Source organism: Girardinichthys multiradiatus, chromosome 13 (genome assembly GCF_021462225.1).
Source record: "Girardinichthys multiradiatus isolate DD_20200921_A chromosome 13, DD_fGirMul_XY1, whole genome shotgun sequence".
In the NCBI taxonomy this organism is placed as follows: domain Eukaryota; kingdom Metazoa; phylum Chordata; class Actinopteri; order Cyprinodontiformes; family Goodeidae; genus Girardinichthys; species Girardinichthys multiradiatus.
This window is the reverse complement of record NC_061806.1, coordinates 29,361,909-29,368,643: the sequence shown is the minus strand read 5'-3', so window position 1 is coordinate 29,368,643 and position 6,735 is coordinate 29,361,909. Positions and strand designations below refer to the sequence as shown.

Genomic DNA, 6,735 nt, shown 5'->3' with positions numbered 1-6,735 from the left:
TTACATCAAATGTCTTGGTAATACAAAGATTTCATGATGCCATCCTCTCTAGCAAGTGTTCTAAAGCCCTTTGCACTGGGCGTGAGGTGCACATATTTATCCTACCTGGAGGGTTTGTTGGTGAAAAGGTAAATCTTATCTTTGTTTGTGATGGTAGAACATATGTCCCACACTACTTGTTGGCATGTGGATAGCATCTAATGGTTGTTATGGAGGCTTGGTGACCCCAAGATGCCACTGGTTGTACCTGGTATCTAACAGTGGGCTTTGGAGATGTTTTTACCCCCTTACCCTGCTCCTCCTCACTGTGAGTTGTTACAAGATTAATTTGAAATGTTGTGTTTTATGGATTTTTACATCATTTTCTGCCTACTTAAGTATCTTTAAGAGTCACTCTGATCTTGCTTTAAGTGCATGTCAACTTTTTACAAATACATTTGAATTTTCAGTCCTTCACATGCCACATCTCTGCATATTTGACCTCTGGCCCTTTTCCTTGTGTGTCAGAGAGAGAATCTTTGACCTCTGCTTCTCTTTCACTCTCTCAAAGCTTTCACCTCGAGTTCATTGCTTATGCAGGGTTACCAGGTAACAGACGGCCACTTGGGCACCCAGGTGGCACAATGGCTGTCTGAGTGATGGATGATCGGCCCTCAATGATTGGCTGCCTCTTGGCCTCACTACACACCCACATATGAAGATAGACATGATCTGAATCCCAGCAATGGGGAGTCAGAAGCACGCACACACATGCAGTCGCATCCCTCTCTCTGAGGGTCGTCTTGATTGGCCGTCAGGAGAACACGACCTCGATTTGGGCCCGCAGGACCCGAAGCTGCGGCGGGAAGTGTGTTTGAAGTGGCTCGAAGTGACATGTGCTCGAGTGAGTGAACTTAACAGTAAAGTAGGATGAATATTTATAGTGTTCCCATGGCTCCAGACCTGGGCAAAACAGCACTTGAATATATTCCAAATGTTTGAAATAACCCAGGGAGCGCCTGATGGAACTGATCTCTCCTCCACTCTCCAGCTAATTCCGAGTGTCTGACAATACTAAAATTGAGCGCGCCCCAAGTCTTTCAACATCTAACAGCCCATTTTTGCATTCTCCCGTTTCTTTGTGCAGGTATTACCCCAGTCGTTTAACCTTTTAACCGTGCTGCTCATTCGGCTGCTATTGAGTGCCAAATTGACTCTGGAGTTCTTTCACACTAAAAGCTAGAGAGCAGAGGATGTATGTGCAGCTGGCAGGTCTGATCTCTTTACCGTGGCCCTAAACATAGAGGACTTATTTAGTCTGAGCCGTTTATAATACAGCAACTTATACTCAGATAAACCAGAATATTTTGTCATCAGGAAATGTCAGTTTTGGCTCCTGCAGACTGCAAAACTCCCAAATGGCTCTTCCACAGTTGCAGTTCAGTTTATGTGGCCCAGACTAATACTAGAGAAGATATTATCAATTTTAACAGCTGAAAAACTTATATAAACCACTTACAGCATGTCCACATTTATTGGCCTCCTGGTAAAGATCCGTAAAAAGCCTTAAATATTGCTGTACCGGCACCCCAGCTGGTAACCTTGTACATGGTACAACCTAGTACTTTGTAAAACCTTGTTTTGCCCCAAAATTGAGGCATTAGGAGAGAGGGATCTTTGACCATTCTTCTTTGTACAACCTTTCCAGATGCTAAATCTAATCTGATGCTCTTTTTTATTCAGGTTTTCTGTAGGATTTAGGTCTGGGAAGTAAGATGGTCATGGCTGAAAGTTGGTTTTGTATCTGCTGAACCATTTCTGTGTAAATTTAGTCATTTTTTGGATTATAATCCCTTTGAAAGACCCAGTGACAACCCATTTTCAGTTGCCTGGCAGTGGCGACCAGATTTTATCTAAAATGTTACCAAGAGTTCATGAAGGCGTGCACTCTAACAAGGCTCCTGGGTTGTTTGGAAAAGAAACATACCCACACCATCACAGATCCTTCACTGTGTTTAACGGGAATGAGATGATTTTCTGCATTTTCATTATTTGTTTTATGCCTCACACAGCTAGAGGGTTGGCTGATGAAAATTTTAATTTTAGTTCCATCTGACCAAAGTGACCAAAGCAGAATTTAGCAAACTCCACATTAATGTCTGTGATGGACATGATCTGAATGAGCTTAGGTGATGTTTTTACCATCCTCCCTCACTTTGCATGGTGTAAAGATACATTTGAGTCATCATCCAGCCTTGTTTGTCACAGTTAGTGTTATTTTAAACTTTTTTTATTATTGCTCTGACTCTAATCATAGAGACGTTTAGGTCACTTTGTGAGTTGACTTAAAAACCACCACACATTGACCTCCTTTCAATGGGATGTTCTCTTGTCTTTCCCATTCTGAAGAGAAACGGACCACAGTGTCACAACATATTCATACCCCAGGCTGAAAACGTCCCAGACACTCTAAACAACTAAGGAATGTATAAATTTTTTTAAATATTTAGTCACGTTTATTTGATAGAAATTGTTATGGAAGACATTAATTTGATTTATTTTTTACTTAGTCAATACATTTACTCAAACTGAGGGTTGCATGTTTCCAAATTTGAAATAAATGTGAGATTTTGATGCTGTCATAAAAGCTGAATTCATTCTAAGGCTTTTGACACATTTAGGTTGTGTAGGTTGGTGTATTAGTGTAGCATCGAGGAATCAGTATCACATAGACATTTATTGGCATCCCAAAGGAGTACATCATTTCTCTGTGGAATACAACACGACTTGAACTAAGAACCTAAGAAAGGGTTTAGGCCCAGTAGAAAATGAAATGTACTGGAAATGACTTCAGGCATGGCTTTGGGAAGTTTTTGAAGCACAAAAACACATATGTGTACCAGGAAACCCAGTGTCCCACATTTTATTTAAAGTCTTAAAGAGAGACCAGCAAAGAGACCTGCTGCCACTGACCTGTGATGTTAATCACTTGTATTATTCCTAATCACGAGCATAACAGTTGAATGTGTGTCCAGATGGTTACACGTGAAATTTAAATGAGATTAGAACTTTACATGTACCCGTCATTGGCATGGATGTCATTAGTTTTAGTCGCTGTATGAGTTATGTTGAACATTCTTCAACCATAATGGAACAATGGTATAAAAAAAAGCTGTAACTACCTTATAACACCCAGCTGTGTCCTGGTTTCAACCATGTAGCTGTTGATTTGAGCAGGAATTGAGGAATTAAGAGGTAGTCTTCTTTTTTTCAGTATTTAATCTACTGACCGTGAAAGAGCTTGGCAGCATGATGCTTCCACTATCATGCTTAACAGTTAACAGAAGGTTTGATGGCTGCAAATCTCAGTTAAGCTTGAAGGCGCTGATTTTGGAGCAAAGACCTCTGTCTTGATCTGCATCCTTTCAGTCCATATAGGTGTTAAACTCTTTTCTCAGTAGACAGAGAGACGGTGTTCCAGCAGCTTCCAGTTTATGACAGGCTTGAGCCTTGGTGGTTCCTGGACTTTTCCTGTTCACTCTAACCATTCTCCTTTCATCTAATGGGGGGACAGCTTGGGTTGGATGGCAAAAACTAGGAAACAACTGGATGTTCCAGGATAATGATCAGAGCTGGTTATGGAATAGATGAAGCAGGGTAACATTGAGCTTCTGGAATATCTGCAACCTTAACTCAAATTTGCTGGTCTATGCTTCAAAGCTAATGTATCTTTAATAGTTTTCCCAGTTGAATAACACAGGTGTTGAACTCTTCCTAATATTCTAGTTTAATATTACTCATTTTAAGCAGTTCCACAGAGATTCAATTCATCCTGCTGTTGGTTTAAACAGTCACACCTCAGATAGATCATGTTTGCAGGATTTGGCTGCAAAGATCTCTTTGCATATATCCCACTGTGCTCCCTTTGCTCCCTAGCCTCTAAGTGAGTTGATACTATATGACTAGATAGATGACAGCTCTTTTAAGAGAGGAGACAACTGGAAATGTCAGCTTCAGTGTGTTTACACAAAGATGGGAGCAGTGAGACCAAGAAGACTGAACCGAGAAGATTTATTCAGCCCAGTCCTGGTCCTATTCGCTCCCTCATTATGTGGCTGTTTCCTCCCTCTTCACTTCCTGCTTATTTCATTCAGCCTCAGTCTTTCTACCAACATGACCTAGTTTGATCCTGAATGGTTTAGGGCATTCAGGTCTCCCAGAAACTCTTACTTGCACTGGATCATTTTCAAGAGCAATGCCGTTGTGTTTCCCAGGCCACATCATGTGATGAGCCCAGCCTACTCTTTAGCACTGATGTTATTTAGGGAGCAAAGCAGCAGAATGTGTGTGACATTTAAGTGCTTTACCCTGTTAAGTTGGTGCATACCCTTGTGGGGAGAAAAGGACAGAAAAGGCTCCCACTGTCAGAAAATGAGAGAGGATCTCTGGCTTCAGATAAGGTTCAGAAGTGTTGCGCATCCAAAAATATCTGTCACACAAACACAGAGCAATGACAGGCAGATTAATTTTCAAAAAGGTCACGCTGCGTTAGAGCATCTGCCTCTGCAAGTGTTTGTGAGCTGCACGGAGAAATGGGATTTTAAAGATCCCATGAGAACTGCTTGTCTTTCTGTGCAACATGCAGGTGCACGTGTGTGTTTTGTTCCTCTGCAGACTGCTGAAGTTGTCACGTACTGTAACAGAAACGCTGCTGGATGGCTCTTTTCCACTCTCACAAGGCTAATTACTGTGAGTGCAAAGGGATCCAGATGCCTGAGAATTATTTATGATTCTTCCCAAGGCCCGCTTGTTCTCGTCAACCAAGTCATCACACAAGGCGTCCTCAATTTGCAGATCAGTGCTGATCCTCAACCTTCCTCTGCTCTATTTCCCATTTATTTCAGAATTTCTCTTTAAAGGAAAATATACAATCAGTCCTGGAATTTCTTTCCCAGCGAGTCGATATTTGCTTTTAAAGGGTGCTGATACAAAAGGTCTGATATTTACTATTGATGTTTCAGGTCATCAAAACAATTTTTATCCTGTAAGCCTTTTGGTTCTTCTGCTTCTAGGTTTAGACTTTTCTCCTCCGCAGAGAAAATAAAACCTGATACAATGTGAGCATCGATTGTCCATGTGTTTGCATCTATTTTAAAAATATAACAAATTCAATATGAATTGCACAAAATAAAGGCATGGGCTGAATTCAGAGCTTCTCACAGAACAGATGGTCTTTGTTGCAGCCCTGCTGTTCATCAAAATTGCTTCTAAGCTTCTTTTTTTTTCAAATCAGTGATTGCATCTTTAAATAAGGCACAAAGTACACCACATAGTGATATTACACTATGTTAAACTGTATTATTACCCCATCACATACTTGCATACCTGCCTTGTATTTCAGTAACACTCCAGTATTCCCTTCCTACACTTTTAACACTGTATCATAAAGGTTTTGATCTCCCAAAAAGCTGGGATGCATCAAATTGTTTGGACATGTAAAAAAAGTATCTCAAGCCACCTCTACTAAAGATGTACACTGCCACATCATTTTTTTACACCTGCCACTCAAATATTGCAGCAATCACCCAACAATATCAATACTTAATCTGATGCAACACCATGCAAACACTTTGTGTGCTTTGATAAAGATTCATTCACTGGATGCTGGATGCTTGAAACTGAGATTCCAGCTGACAGCACATTCCCTACTTTATGATTAATTTGGCTAATACTTATCTGACTACTTGGAGTCGCTCATTGGTTATTAGAGTTTTCAAATGTCAGTCTGAAGGATCCTTCTGTTCACCAGGAAGGAATCTCTATCACATAAACTGAAGCAAGAGATTTCCATTTATTTCTTAGGATTTAAAGTTTAATTAGAATCAACCCAAAAATAAATCAACACTTCACGTAAGAGAATATTAGAAAAATCAACAAGTGTAAATCAATAACTAGTTCAAGAACTTAATTTATTAATCACCTGCTTTCTATTGATTAATTAATCCTAAGAAACATAAAAACTTAAAAATATAATCACCAAATGTTCCTTACCAGACAAGCAGCCTGACGGTTCTGGCTCAGGTCCTTGGATGGAGCTTGGATCTCTCTGGGGCACACTATTTAAAATGACGAGGGGTAACTCCCCAAAATAACTTGCTAAGCTTAAGCTGAGGATTCTCCATGGTGTGCATGGAGAAAGAACAGAAATAAATCTTGCTCTATCTTTACACCAAAGTAGACGAACATGATGCAGTGACGCATCAATGCAAACAACAAAAGAAAACCCTTGATTGCAGTCAGGTCTCAAAAGGATAAACAGTTCTCTCCGTCTCATTTGGGCAAAACTTTCTTATGGTCTTTCATATTGTTACCTGAAGTTTTACATTTATTTGAGGTTGAATGCATAATAATCACAAAAATGAAAATGAATGTAAAGTTTGAAATAAGGACATTATTGTTGCAGTTTGGATAAGAAAGCCTCTGGTGTATGTGGCTCTTTTCTCAGAAGTTGAGTTATTTCTCAGCATCATTATTCCAATGATGCATGTTGAAGAATTAATCCTAAGAAACATCAATCTGCTCTCAACTCTGTGTGTAGAGGTGCTTATGAGATCAACAAAGATGCTAACGTTGCTAACACAGCAGTCAACTACAAAATAAAAGCTATGCAGCTAATATAACAAAAAATATGGATTTGGCTGGGCAATAAACAGCAACCTGATTTCTCGGCATCCATTGGCCTCATGTAAGTCAATA

At 40.0% G+C, this 6,735-nt stretch overlaps 1 protein-coding gene and 1 long non-coding RNA gene across 4 annotated transcripts in view; one reads left to right on the top strand and one right to left on the bottom strand.

Moving 5' to 3' along the window:
- LOC124879327 overlaps nucleotides 1-6,162 on the bottom strand; it is a 27,149-nt gene extending 20,987 nt beyond the window's left edge. The window contains exon 1 of the long non-coding RNA XR_007041001.1: nucleotides 6,031-6,162. This is a non-coding gene — a long non-coding RNA (uncharacterized LOC124879327). The remainder of the gene's footprint in view (nucleotides 1-6,030) is intronic.
- pvrl2l (PVR cell adhesion molecule related 2 like) overlaps nucleotides 1-6,735 on the top strand; it is a 396,229-nt gene that overhangs the window by 352,931 nt on the left and 36,563 nt on the right. The gene's annotated exons all lie outside the window — the stretch shown is intronic.